General features: G+C 36.1%; 1 protein-coding gene across 5 annotated transcripts in view; it reads right to left on the reverse strand.

Annotated features, from left to right (window-relative positions):
• Positions 1-13,527, reverse strand: part of LDLRAD4 (low density lipoprotein receptor class A domain containing 4) — a 271,230-nt gene that overhangs the window by 60,312 nt on the left and 197,391 nt on the right. The gene's annotated exons all lie outside the window — the stretch shown is intronic.

Raw genomic sequence — 13,527 nt, forward strand, 5'->3', positions numbered from 1 at the left:
GACAGAATTAAACTTCACCAAAAACCAGTTTTAGACCAAAACTCAGAAAGGGTACATAAACTCACATTTGAATGTCAATCTTTCTAGCTAGCAAAGAAGCCTTGCTGAATGTCACCCATTTTGGTTCCTTGTCATTAAAAAACCTCCTTTCCACAGCTTTGCTTCATTATTCAATTATTTCTTCAAAGTGCTGATCATTGCATGCCAGCTGGAAGTATTTCCACGGGAGTATTTCCTCCCAACAGCAGTGTAAAAAGTTTACAACAACCCTTCCCCTTTAAGAAAGTGCCAGGAAAGAAGAAGAAAAAAACCTTCCCAGACAGTAAATCTAGGCATACTGCCAAGAATGTAATAAGGCTGAGAAAAAAAATAAAAGGAGATTTCTTCTAACAACCAGTTCTCTGAACTGCTTAGAAAGTTAACAAGGCGTTCTATAGAACCGGTCAGAACTGGTAGAATCCCACCCCTGTATAAGTCAAAAGAGCAGGTATCTCAGGAAGCAGACAATGAATCCGCCATGATTAGGAATTGTTTAGATTCACTGTAGATAAAAGATTCTGATTTGTCTGCAAGATAAGCTTTCACTTAATACATAATATACTACAAATTGTAAAGGTAAATCATACAAAAAAGTAAAAAACCAACTATTTGATTTATGACACTTAAATTAGTATTTATTAGAGACAAGAGTATCTGAAATAAAATAGAAACATGGTTGTATTGTACTTTATACAAGGTGAGAGGTATTTTCTGGTTTATGTATTCCAGATGAAGATTATTATTAGTATGATACTATTATATCAAAGAAAAAGCAGACAAAGAAGTTATTGGCTGGATTTTGTCATGTTTTCTTCACAAATCCATATTTTTCTACAGAAAAAGAAAACGGTTGTATTAATGATAATCTTGTTTGGTAGATTAGTCAGCATAGTTTCTGAAACACTTGTTTCAGTACAGACTAATGTTGAAAAAAGGTCTAATTTAGAAGGGCAATGCAAAACCATTTAAAATCCCCAATTTTAAACATTGCTGGAAAGAAGGAATCCATTTGAAGGTTTGCCACGGTCACTATGCCACACACCATGATTTATAAAATTTATCCCAATTTACACAAATATCACGGCTCAATAGGATAGTATAGAATCCATATAAATATAAAAAAATTGTACCTGTACTATTTGTGCTCTAATTGTTGATGGAATCTGGATGAAATGTAGGATGCATATAGAGGCTTTCTACTGTATTCTCCCAAGTGTTTCATGTGTGAATTCATGTATATGGATGCAGTATGAGCAAGGAGGGAAAAAAACAGAGGGCTTTTTTCAGTCTGTGTAATCTTCTGTTAGCAAACCTTGAACTCTCACTGCATGAAATTGGTGCTCATAATGTTTTTCAGTTGCACAGAACGTTGAAGCAAAACAAAAAATCTGCCATTAAGATACTGGTAGAAAGTCAGTTTGATGTAGAGGTTAAAGCAGAAGAAGGAAATGTGAGTCCTAGTCTCACCACAGACACAAAGTTAGCTGATGACCATGGGCCTGTCACTTCTTCTCAGCCCCTGGAAGCAAGTTACTTCCAAAAAAACTCACAAAAAACTTTAGGAACTAGTCTAGGTAGGAGTGAATATAGAGGAGGAGGAGGAAGAGGAGGACATGATGGTTGTCATATTTTGTACATGGCACAACTAGCAAAATGATGCAAGTTAACTATTGAATCAAATCAGCCAAAGAGACAGGCAGAGAGTGGAGATTATATTACTTATTTTAATCTATGGGCACATTATATATGTTTTATATTAGCAACCTTAAAAACCAAGGTAGGCTATTAATCTGAAGAGTAAAGAGTAAAACAAATCCATCTCCGAAACAGGAAGCCTATATTTGAATAACTGTGATTCCATTCCAGGCTCAGTATTAAGATAAATAGTAATATTTATTACTTAAATTGTAAGCCATCCAGAGTCATAGAGAGTTGGGTACCTATAAGTGGTATTGAATAATTAATGATTAAATACATACACAAATATAAAGTGTCTGCAAGTGCTCTGTCTTTTTGTTTTGGCTGGGTATTTTCCTAAGATAGCAGAAAGCCAAGAATAAAGCTCATCACCTTTTTCAAATACCTCTGAAATGTGATCTCAGTCCAGAATTGTACTTTGCATGTATATCGACTTCTGTGCGACTGGAAAATTGGTGGCTCTTTAAAATTAATATGAAAGCAAATAGTCAGTACAGAGTCAGTGTTATTAAATGAGTAACTGTAAAGCAGTAATGACAAGAATCTCAATTTACTGGTAATAGTGCAAAAAAGGAAATAACCAGATGGAAAAAATAATGGAACCATATTACTCATCTGACAAGTTGATATTTAATATGCAAGGTAACCAATGGCAAAGAAAACATTAATCATATATTAATTATTCCAGATGATCAAGCATTACACAGCATGAGACAAGTAACTACATCATAAACTGATCTATATTATCAATGTGAAGGCTTCTATGTGGTAAGTATAGTATTGCAAACCCTGGAAGTAATTTATGTAGTAACTCTGACTATATAACTTTTTTCACATTTTGGGTTTTTACATTGAAAAAAACAAAATTGTAGCTATGGCTTTTGTTTTCACCATAGTAGGTGAAATACCTAGAGTCCCATACAACTGAATAAGTTTTGTTGAATATTTGAAACAACATATAGACATTTCAGAGAAAGGGAAATATATTCAAAATGCTGTATAAAATAGATGACAAACACAAAAGTCTACCAAGCTCTGGAGAATATGTTTTCTCAAACAGTGGCAAGGTCAAGATATACTAAGCACTGATATATTGTGGTATAATTTAATATTGTAGGCTTTATGATATGGATTATTAATTTACTAATATCAGACATTATTAAGTGTTGCTAATTTATTTATAACCTTGTGGCGATGTCATTAAATATTAATTCATTTTACAACATAGGGTATAGCACAAATCATATCAAATGTGTATAGATTTTTTTTTTCAAATGTATTCTTATCTATCACAATGCACATCATTATTTTCCAGCATTCTATTGTGTAACCATTTTCTAACATTAATATAACATTATTCAAAATCTTTTTGTTTTGCCATTGTTGCAACATGCGGTTGAGTTTCTCACAGAATTAAACCATGCAGATATAAAAATAACATCTATTGTAAAGAAATAAAAAAAAGACCAGTTTGGTAGTCAATTAAAAGCATGCTTAGCAGAAGCTGTGGTTTTCCAAAAGAAAACCCTTCCAAACTTTGCAAACCATTACATGAGAAAATGTATATGCTGCAGTAACTCTGTTCCATATTTGCAGCAAATTTTAGATTTCAAAGAAAACTGAACTGCTGACATTTCCATGCTGGAATTTCAAAGGCAAATACGTAATAACATTCCATTTGCTGACCTCTCTAATCAGTACATTTTCAGTGTTTCCAACTAAAACAAAATGATACCCTGTGGAAAAGCATTCAGCTTTCAAGATCCCAATACACAAAAAGGATTCTTGCCAGGGAGAGGAATTGAAATGGAAAACATTGAAAGGCTCTGTTACTGTTTTTTACTTCTCCCTAGAGAACCATAAAATGTGCAGTTTTGGCAAGTGCAGGTGGTTAATAAGAACTCTTCAGGACTGTTTTTCTTCTTCTTATGAGCTGATATTTTTTCCCTCCCTTTTAGGAATGGGAATGGGGCAAGGGTTAGGGTTGGAAGTTAGTTTAATGTGATTGGGGTGAGGCAAAGAAGAGAAGGAAAAGAAAAAAAAAAGAGGAAGAGCAGCTGCAAGTCCATTTTGCTCCCTTAATAATATACAAATGGTAGGTCTTTAGTGTCATTAAGGCAACCTTATCCTGTGAGATCTATATCATGCATGGCTGCTTGTTGCCCAGATGCATGCCAAACCCCAAACCAAATTAAACCATCCCACCCTCAGGCCCCTCTGCCAACTTTATGACCAAGCTATTACAAGCAAGGAATTATTTCCCTGGACCAAGAAAATGGTAGCAACAGGCTGTTGTGATAGCAAATGAACAATCTGTCTTTGCACTGCACCACCTGGATAAGATCAGGAATGAGAAGAGTTCCTGCTCTCAGGCTGGCACAAGCTGAATGACTGATGCCTCCTAGAATTTATGACTGTTCAAGCTTCAGCTGCTTACAATAACCTCTCTCAGAAAAGGACATCACATGGGATGAACTGTCTGGGACTGAGATCATTGCAGCTGAATTGATGTATTCCACTCACAAAAATACATTCTCCTTTCAGGAGTACAGTTGCTATTGACCTCCTTGTCCACTTCATTCCATCTTCCTTTAATAAATGGTCAACAAATTCTGGTTTGTTTCCGCATTTGGAGGAAGAAAAAGTTTCACACTAAGAGCATTGTCCTGGTTTTTGATCCTCAGATAATCTGAAATATTTCATAATCCAGATTGAAATGGGGTGCACCTCCACCTTTCTTCAGCAAGGGTGGGATACGACAGGGTTAACTACTGGTTGGGGATTTACGAGGTTCAGTGATTTATGATGTGCTTCCCTGCAATCGTCGCCTGTAAATCATCATCAGCACACTGTGTGCAGAGAAGCAGCCTTTGAAACAGCTCTCTTTTCCTGTTTTTTTAACTATAGCTGTGCCTCATTCGGCAGCCTAAGTTGAAAAATCAGGAAATAAAGATCAGGTAAGAGCCCGGTGGGCGGCTGGGCAAAAACATCAGCGGACATAAAACCGGTTCTATGTCTGCTGCTCTTCAGAGCTACCGGTTCTACAGAGGTGGACAGAACCGGTAGAAACCCACCCCTGTTCTGCAGCTGTAATTCCATGCAAATTTCACATTAAAAAGATTACCTTTTGTATTTGCAATTTGCCAAAGCCCAAACTGCAAGATCATTTTTATCTTAGGAAAAGCTCTTTCCTATGATAAACTGGATATTTTTTGCTGTACCAATGTTAAATATTGCCATTTATAACACAGGGTTGTAATATTTCTGATATCAGCCTAACTTATAACACAAATGCTTCCTAGTTCACACAGCTGCCAAGAATTTTCTGCTAAAAGCAAAACAACCAAACCAAATGCTCTAACAAACTGTGCCAATCTTAGGTGTAACACAACTTTGCAAACTTAATTTTAAAAACATGGCTGAATAGAATATTATTTTACTAAGTTAAATTTTCCAAGAATTGATTGTTCAGTGGTTACAATAAAACTTCATTCTACTGGAATAAAGCCACCCCACCCTCAGCTTCCTGCTCCAACTTTACCCATTTCTTTGCTTTACTGTTAGTTGGTTAACTAATTTGACTGCTGTGTGTATTTATTCTTTGGATGCTTTTATTGTTTTATTGTTTTTATTCTTTTAACTGTTTTATGGCTTTAGAATTATACACTGCCCAGAGTCACTTGGTTGAGTTGGGCGGCTATAGAAATTGAATGAATATATTCTGTACATATTCAAATGGCCTACATTTCAGGACAGAGGCATGTTGACATTAAAATGAAGCTTCAGGACTAAATGCCTCCCAAACATTTAGCTACAATATTTGTAGCAAGAGGAAAGGAGTTGAAGCTTTCTTTGTTCTTCCCCCTCCTCCAATCCTTATGATTTTTTTCTTGAAGAGCCTTTCCAGTCCAAAAAAAAAGCTGAACATCCTTGTTTTTTTAAAAAAAAACTTTAGATTTGTGTTTTTGGTAATTTCCCAAACCTGTTGATTGAATGAGGTTTCAATGCTCCCTGGCTGTCTGACAAGAATGATCTCAACAATGAACCAGGCAGAGTGACAGAAAATTCAATTTTATAATAATTTGGCTGTTTAGGGATAGTGGATTTGGAAACTGGATTGCCCTAGCAAAATTTCAGAAACATAGGTGGCTGAATTGGATACTACTATGCTGGAGGAACTTATACCAAATAGCAACCAGATAGGAAATTACATCTAGCGATCTTTTGGAATGGTGAACAAAACTTCAGTGCTTATGCATCAAAAATATATTTTCCCCCCCAAGCTAGTTAAATACAGCCCTATTTTTTTGACTTCATTCCAAAATTTTCACTGCTCAGATAATCAAGATAAACAGGGGAATGTGAGTTTTCAGCCAATCGGCCTGGCTTTTGGCTCTTTACTGTTTAATTTAACCCCTGCATTAACCTCTCCACTCTCCTTAAAGGGAAGGGACTATATTCAATGTGGTAAACCAAGCTAAGATACATACTATACAAGAAAATCAGAGCTATGTCAGCTTTCTCCTCCTGTTTCAGGATGACTGCTGAGAGAGCCTTGGAGATCTGCCACTCCGATGAAAGTAATAAGATGTTCTAGGCAGCGTGCCTCTGCCTTGGAAAGAGAGGGAGCAGTGATTAGATAAACAAACCAGGACACAGATGTGATGAATGTGGTATCAGGAGAGATTCCAAGGCACCACAGCTGCAACATATTCTCATGTGTTTGAAGTATTTAAACATGGACAGTGAAAGAATCAAGAGCCACTTGTACTATTTCCTCATATTTATTTTAAAGTGGGTGAGGTGGGGAGAAACAGTCTTGGAGAATGAAAAGGTAAAAGATACAACGTAGGGTGTATAGGAAGTTAGCACGCACCCCTCTCCTAGAAAAATGAAATATCCTAGGAAATATTAAAAAAGGCAGAATATTTGCCCTAAAAGGGAAGTAGAAACTCACCTCAGAAGCAGAAGCTCACCCCCACCTTTGTTAATGGGTGGGCCATGAAGGCTTGAGCCACAGTATTCTACATAACAAAGGCCTCTATCCATCTCACCACCTGGCCTGGGAAGACTGCATCAGCCAGCACTCAGGTGAAGCCATGTGGTCCAGACAAAGCTTAAAAGTTAGCTAAGACCCCTGCTCCTGGGAGTGTGACAGCCAATGGGATACATTTCCTACACAGGAACAGGAAACACTAAGAGTCTCTCAGCATCTTGGCCCTTCTTTTCCTTCACCCAACATCTTGAAGCGTGTGATTGTCCTTTTCACTTTGGAGCTCCAAACCATGTGGTCCTGTCCACCATTAAACCATCTTTCCAGAGAGCCTCCATGTTTCCAGTGTCTTTTCCCCCACTTGGAACTGAACCTAGAAGGATATCACAGATGGCTAAAAAATTAAAGATGATGGTCACGAGTGCACATTTGAGGCCATCCCCCCTTTCAATGGATCCCATGCACCTAAGAGCTTCTGTTATGCGATCCCACTAACTCTTGGCTTTTTGGACAACACCCCACTCCCCCAGAGCCCTATTTCTCTTAGTACTTGATTAATCAAACAGAATGATTAGCTGTGCAGTGTGTAAGGAATTGTCTCAGACAATTCTTAGCTTTTAACATCAGGAATGAAGTACCCTATTTGGAAAACGGAATCATAGGGGAAATCCCCATATCAGTAGGATATTTCAGCCTCACCAGTCCCTTCTAAACTTTTAGCTTAAAAAAGACTCACAGACTATCAAGCCTGCAGTGTAGCATTGCTCACTTTTGTAGAAAAGTGAGCTGGTGTGTAAACTGGACCATATGATATTGTAACTGTGATGCAGAATGTGTCTAAAGAAAGGCATGGCTGAGTTTGTCCTTTTCGTATCTATTTCTTGAGTTTCCTTAACTGGACCTCCTCACTCTGTGAATCTTGGCTGAAATCTATCAAGTGCTAGAATATTAAGAACAGCACATAATAAATAATAGATATACCACCCAAGAAAATCATTTGCAAATGCAGCGCTAAACTCACATCTAGAGCAGAGGTTTAATCATATTCTTATTGTTGCCTCCCACAAAGATTAAAATGTAATTTACCAGAAAAAGAACACAGTTTTTTAAAAAAAGTACTACTCTGGATGAGAAAGTACACTCTGAACTTCACAGCAGTCCCAAAATAGACTGAAAAGAGGAAGCGGGTGGGGTGAGTTCCTTTCTACTTACAAAGAACTTGACTAGTGATATAGATCAAGTAAAAACCCCAAACAGCAAGTGCTTACTAAAGATCCTCCCTTCTTTCCCCAGTCTGCCCTATTTTAAGATCACAGTACAGGAAACTTGGCAGCAAATATTTTTGAAAGTTGCCCTTGTCACTTCCACAAATTCAAATGGTTTTTAAGGGCGCACACTCATAGTAATAACCATTTTGAAGGACCAGAGGTGGAAAGATTATTCCATAATTTTTCAGAGTCAATTAAATAATTGTGATGAAGCTGTCTTGTTTCCATTAAAAGCACTAAATAGCAGGACAATGCCTTCATTGGATCATCTTACTTGTTAAGGCAGGGGTATCAAACTCATGTCGTCATGGTGATGTCACATGAAGTGAAATTTTTCTCCTTCGCTAAACCGGGTGTGGTCAGTGCATGATGCATCCAGTCCACAGGCCACGAGTTTGACAGCCCTGTGTTACATTAAATAATTGTACATTAAATAATCACTCACACTCTAAAGCTGTTGTGAAAATGTTTATGACAAGATCATAATTCTGCATTCAAGACACACGGAATTGACCTTCAGTTAGCATCATTTGCTTATGATGCAAACCCAACAGTGCTAGTTTATGGTGCAGCATGGAAGTCCAGAAAACAGGTTTGAATAAACCAAGGTTAACCTTGGCTTGTAAGTATTTTGTGTGAATGTACCACCTAGCTCTCAAACTTTAACTCCAGTCAAAGAATTAGCGCTCTTGCATCACACACTCAAGTGTGTTAAGAATAGTTAAGAATAGTAGTTCTTTGATAATGGAAGTCCCTGTCTCCAATAGCTAGTATAGGTAGTAACTATTTAATATCATAAAATTGACTGTATCTAGTGAGGACTCTCAAGTAAAGCCCCCAGCAATACAGAAGTAATAAGAATAGCATATTTGACCAGGTTTTTGTTTTATGTTGCGTTGTAGAAAGGTCAATATTTTTGACTGTACACAACATAGTTCCATCCATTTCCACTCCTGGTGTCATATTGTTTATGTAAAACAGACTAGATTTCCATAAGGCAGGTATTAATCATCAAGATTTTCAGTCTAAAGTTACATGAGAAACTGAGGCAGGTCCTCCCACAGCATTTACCAAAAGTGTAAGGCATCTAGCTGTAGCTCTGATCCAGTGACAAAATATTGCTTTGGAAATATTTTGTTAAACAAGTATATTGCAAAATGAAGAGACTACTGGGATAGTTTGTCATTTAAATGTATGGCTGGCCCTAGCTGTTTTGCTGCCTGAAATTTAAAAAAAAACAACACTCTATAGTGTATCAATGCTCTTTGCCCTAAGATTTACTGTCCTGAAGGGAAAGAGAAACATATATAGTCCATACAGTACACCAGAGGTGTCAAACTCGTGTCATCACAGTGGCGTCCCTTGACATATCGGGAATTTTTCCCCCTTCGCTGAACCTGGTGGGGTCAGCATGTGAGGCATCCGGCCCATAGGCCGTGAGTTTGACACTCCTGCAGTATGCCATCACTATTGAAAATGTTTCAGAATTCTGCTTCTAATAGCTGGATTGTCGATTTTAAAATGTAAAGAAAAGAACAATGAGTTTGGAATTTTTAAAAAAATCAGCATGAGCTAAATTCAACAGATTTATTCATAAATAAGCCACAATTGATGGATTATTGTGGTTTACTATGAAAAAACACCTGTTACAGAGGAGTTGAAATATTCTGGCTCTCTCTTGAATGCTTGTTAGACATTTGCCAGACACCTTGGCTCAAGGTTTCCATTTCAGTTCCGGAAAAGGCAGCCAAAATAGGAAGCTTGTAGAACTGCCAGGAACAAAGGCTGCAATTGTTACTGTTCATGTGCCTCTGCTTTTAAATTAAGGAAAGGCGCATGTTTCTTCTGTTTATTAGATTCTCCAAAGAGAGATCGGTATCTTACATGTCTGTTTTATTAGAAGCCTGCACCCTGCTTCTTAGTCTTTGAATTAGCTAATATGAATCTCTCAGAGTGTGTGTGTATGTGTGTGTGTGTGTGTGTGTGTGTGTGTGTGTGTGTGTGTACTTCCTAACATGTCAGGAAGTTCTTAGTGAGATTAAAATATCATTATTGTTCTTAGTGACCTTAGTGACCGGCAGCCAGATTTCAAAACAATAAAGCCAGCTAGAATCTTTCTAGGTATTTTATGCTTCCCACCAATGATTGGGATAACTTTCCTATGGTCAAATCAAATGTCAAATGTTTTGTTTTTTATTTGTTTGGTTTTAATTGTGATGAACCACAGTGTACCATAGTGAGAATTCCCTCCAACAGAAACAGTGGCTTTGAGATGGAAAAGCTTCTGCATCATAAAAATTGCCAGTGGGTCAGAAGGACTAAAAATGACATCTGAAAAGTCTCTAAGTTTTAACCCATGTTCACTATTACCTACTTTTTCCAAGGCCTGTCAGCATCCCAACTTTATTATTTCTTTACTACTTCCTACTCCATATTTATAAATACAGGTAGTCCTTGACTTACAAGTTTGTTTAGTGACCATTCAAAGTTACAACAGCACTGAAAAACATGACCTTTGACCGTTTTTCACAGTTACAACCATTGCAGCATCATGTGATCAAAATCCAGATGCTTGGCAACTGGTTCATACTTAGGATTGTTGCTGTATATCCCAAAATCATGTGGATTACCTTTTGCAATCTTCTGACAAGCAAAGTCAAAGGGGAAACCAGATTCATTTAACAGCTAGGTTACTACCTTATCAGCTGCAGTGATTCACTTTATAATTGAGGTAAGAAAGGTTGTAAAATTTCTCAGTTGACAATAGAAATTTTGAACTCAATTGTGGTTGTAAGTTGAGGAATACCTGTATTATTACTCTTCTCTCTTTGCCTGTTACATAATTTGTATGGTCTGTTAGAAATATGTTGTTGCATTTTCTATTTCTAAATTAGGAAACTGAATTAACATGTCTGTTCATATTAATTTAGGCAGGGAATGCAACTCAAATCATGTCTCTCTTTCATAGCATATAGTCTTTCCGTATTCGTGCATTTGTACAATAAAAATTAGAAATTTCTGAAATGTGAATGTAAAATTAATTTGACCTAATTAATTTTTCATTGTGAAAGTGCATCTTTGAGAATTTTACTTATAAATTAGAAGGTGTTTTCAAAATCTTGCAACTTTTTTTTTATTTTGCTACCTAAACCCAACATTTTAATGAAATCAGTGTGGTATATGGCCAAACACTGTACATACTGTACATGTACAGTATGTACATGTACATTACTGTACATGAACATACTGTACATACTGTACATGAATGGGAGTATATCCAGAAACACAACTCATGGGTTCATATGGCCTAGTTTAAGTAACTCTGGTTTTCCCTTTACATGCATTGATTACAATAAAAAATCCAACTAGAAAGTTGCTCTAGGATCTGAAAGATCTGATTTCAAATTCCCACACAGTCATGAATTTCACTGGATAATTTTAGATGGGCAGCTATGATAGATTGATGATGATGACGATAAAAAATGATTAGTGGAATGTTGATGAAATAAAATAAAATAAATGAGTGTACAATTACAACTACACTCAGAGATCTAACTCTTAGTACTGAAGTTAGATCTCTGAGTGTAGTGGTAATTGCATCTTTCTCCTTGTAAGTATGTATTACATGTATTAAATCTATTCCACAGCAGATAGAGTTTCAACACTTTGCAAATAAAATCCTCATTAAGAGATTTTTTAAAATACATATTGAAAAGTTTTGGGCTTATCCATCTCTCACAGCCCATTTCACCTTACAAGAACGTTATTGTGGGGATAAAATGAAATAAAGATACCATTTCAATGAGAATGACCAATACTGTATGCAATAGATCTGCAACACTACTTGCAATTCTGACAGCATTTCTATCTTATCTACCTGTAATTTATTTATCTGTAATATATACTTACAAAGAAAAAGTCTTTATAGTACTTGTATATCAGAGGCTGCCTTCTAGGAAAGCTTGTAACTTTTAGGGAAACAATGAAGATTAATTTTCAATCATTATTATCACTTATGCCCATATTATGAAGACAAAGTAATAGGTCCGTAGAAAAGTAGCTAAGGTAGATACATCATTACTCTTATGTTAGAGCTTCATGTAGTTAATCATATTACCGACTTCTTTAAATTTATTGTATCTGAAGGTTTTCCCCATAGCAATACCTAATGGAGAAAGAAAATCCAAATTCCATGACACAAGGGATGCAGTAAAAGGTCTGGATTGTCCTTGTTTATGCTGTTTCTTTCTTTTTTTTTTTGTAAACTTACATCTGAATAGATATAAGAACTTCTTGAAACAATACTGAAGCTGAGTGATGGTTGTTAAGAGAGGAACAAACAGTGCAATCAACAAACCAACTTAAAATAGGGAAGCTGTCTCCCCAGCACCAACATTATGTCAGCAATCAATCGGTATACAGATGGCCAACAGGTTGGACTATATGGGACAGCTATAATTTAGAAGTTTATTATAATGAATTATAATGTATTTTTCTACCTTTTGGGAGATCAGAAAGGCTAAAATATTGAGCAAATAGGGCTTTGCAGTAACTGACATACTTTGTGATTAAAAGACTGAGATAAAATTCAGTTAAAATCAAGTTACAGAGATAGGACAGAGAAAATCAAGGTACATTAACATTAAAGACATTATTCTTTCATTTGAAAAAATATATATTCTACAGGAGCCATGTAGAAAATAAATAAATCCTAAAAGTTGGAAATGTTTAAACCCCTAAAATAAACATAAATCAATCAAATATTATGTGAACTTCCTGAGATTAATTCAAATAAAGCCCCAAATGGAGATTTCCCCTCCCCCACAAGTGATTGAATATTTAAGGAGATTTAGTCATGCTCATAGGCTCCTCATAATTCTTACTATCCCTTTGTCATTCAAGGAAAAATGCAAGACTGACAAGCAAACATATGGATTTAGAGTTCCCATCTGAACCAGATCTTTTTTGTCATTTTTCTGAAAAATGAAGTAAGACTCAACTCCCTCTAATTCCAGGAAATCACTTTTCACTGTATACTGGAAAGGACAAAAAAAAAGCCCACTTCCTGCTCCTTGCAAAAATAAGACACTTTCTAGTTATCTTTGCCATAATAATAAACTGAAACTTATGCTGAATAAAAGGCTACTGACTTTGAATATGTACAGATTGGATAAATCTTGGCGAGGGGGGAAAATACAGGAATTAAAATGCGTATTCGCATGGGTTTCAGTTTCCAATATTAAGTTTCTAATACAGCATAATTTATAATTTAACATTTAACTTTTTTAATTTTAATGTAATTTAACATTTTTATAATATAAAAATAGGTTTGTCATTATAAAGTGCAAGTTGAAAACATCCAACTCATTTTCTTGAGCAGATAGTACTTCAGTGGGTAAATAAACACGAGTGTTTGGATATTAGATATATCATATGGGCAACATCATTCTAGTAACAATTGCATTTTCATTAAATGCTGAATCAAGCCTAAATCAGTGTACAACTAATCCTGTCCTAACTTCCCTATGG

The sequence above is a fragment of the Pseudonaja textilis genome, chromosome 3 (genome assembly GCF_049901715.1).
Source record: "Pseudonaja textilis isolate UNSWEBS1 chromosome 3, rPseTex1.2, whole genome shotgun sequence".
NCBI lineage: Eukaryota > Metazoa > Chordata > Lepidosauria > Squamata > Elapidae > Pseudonaja > Pseudonaja textilis.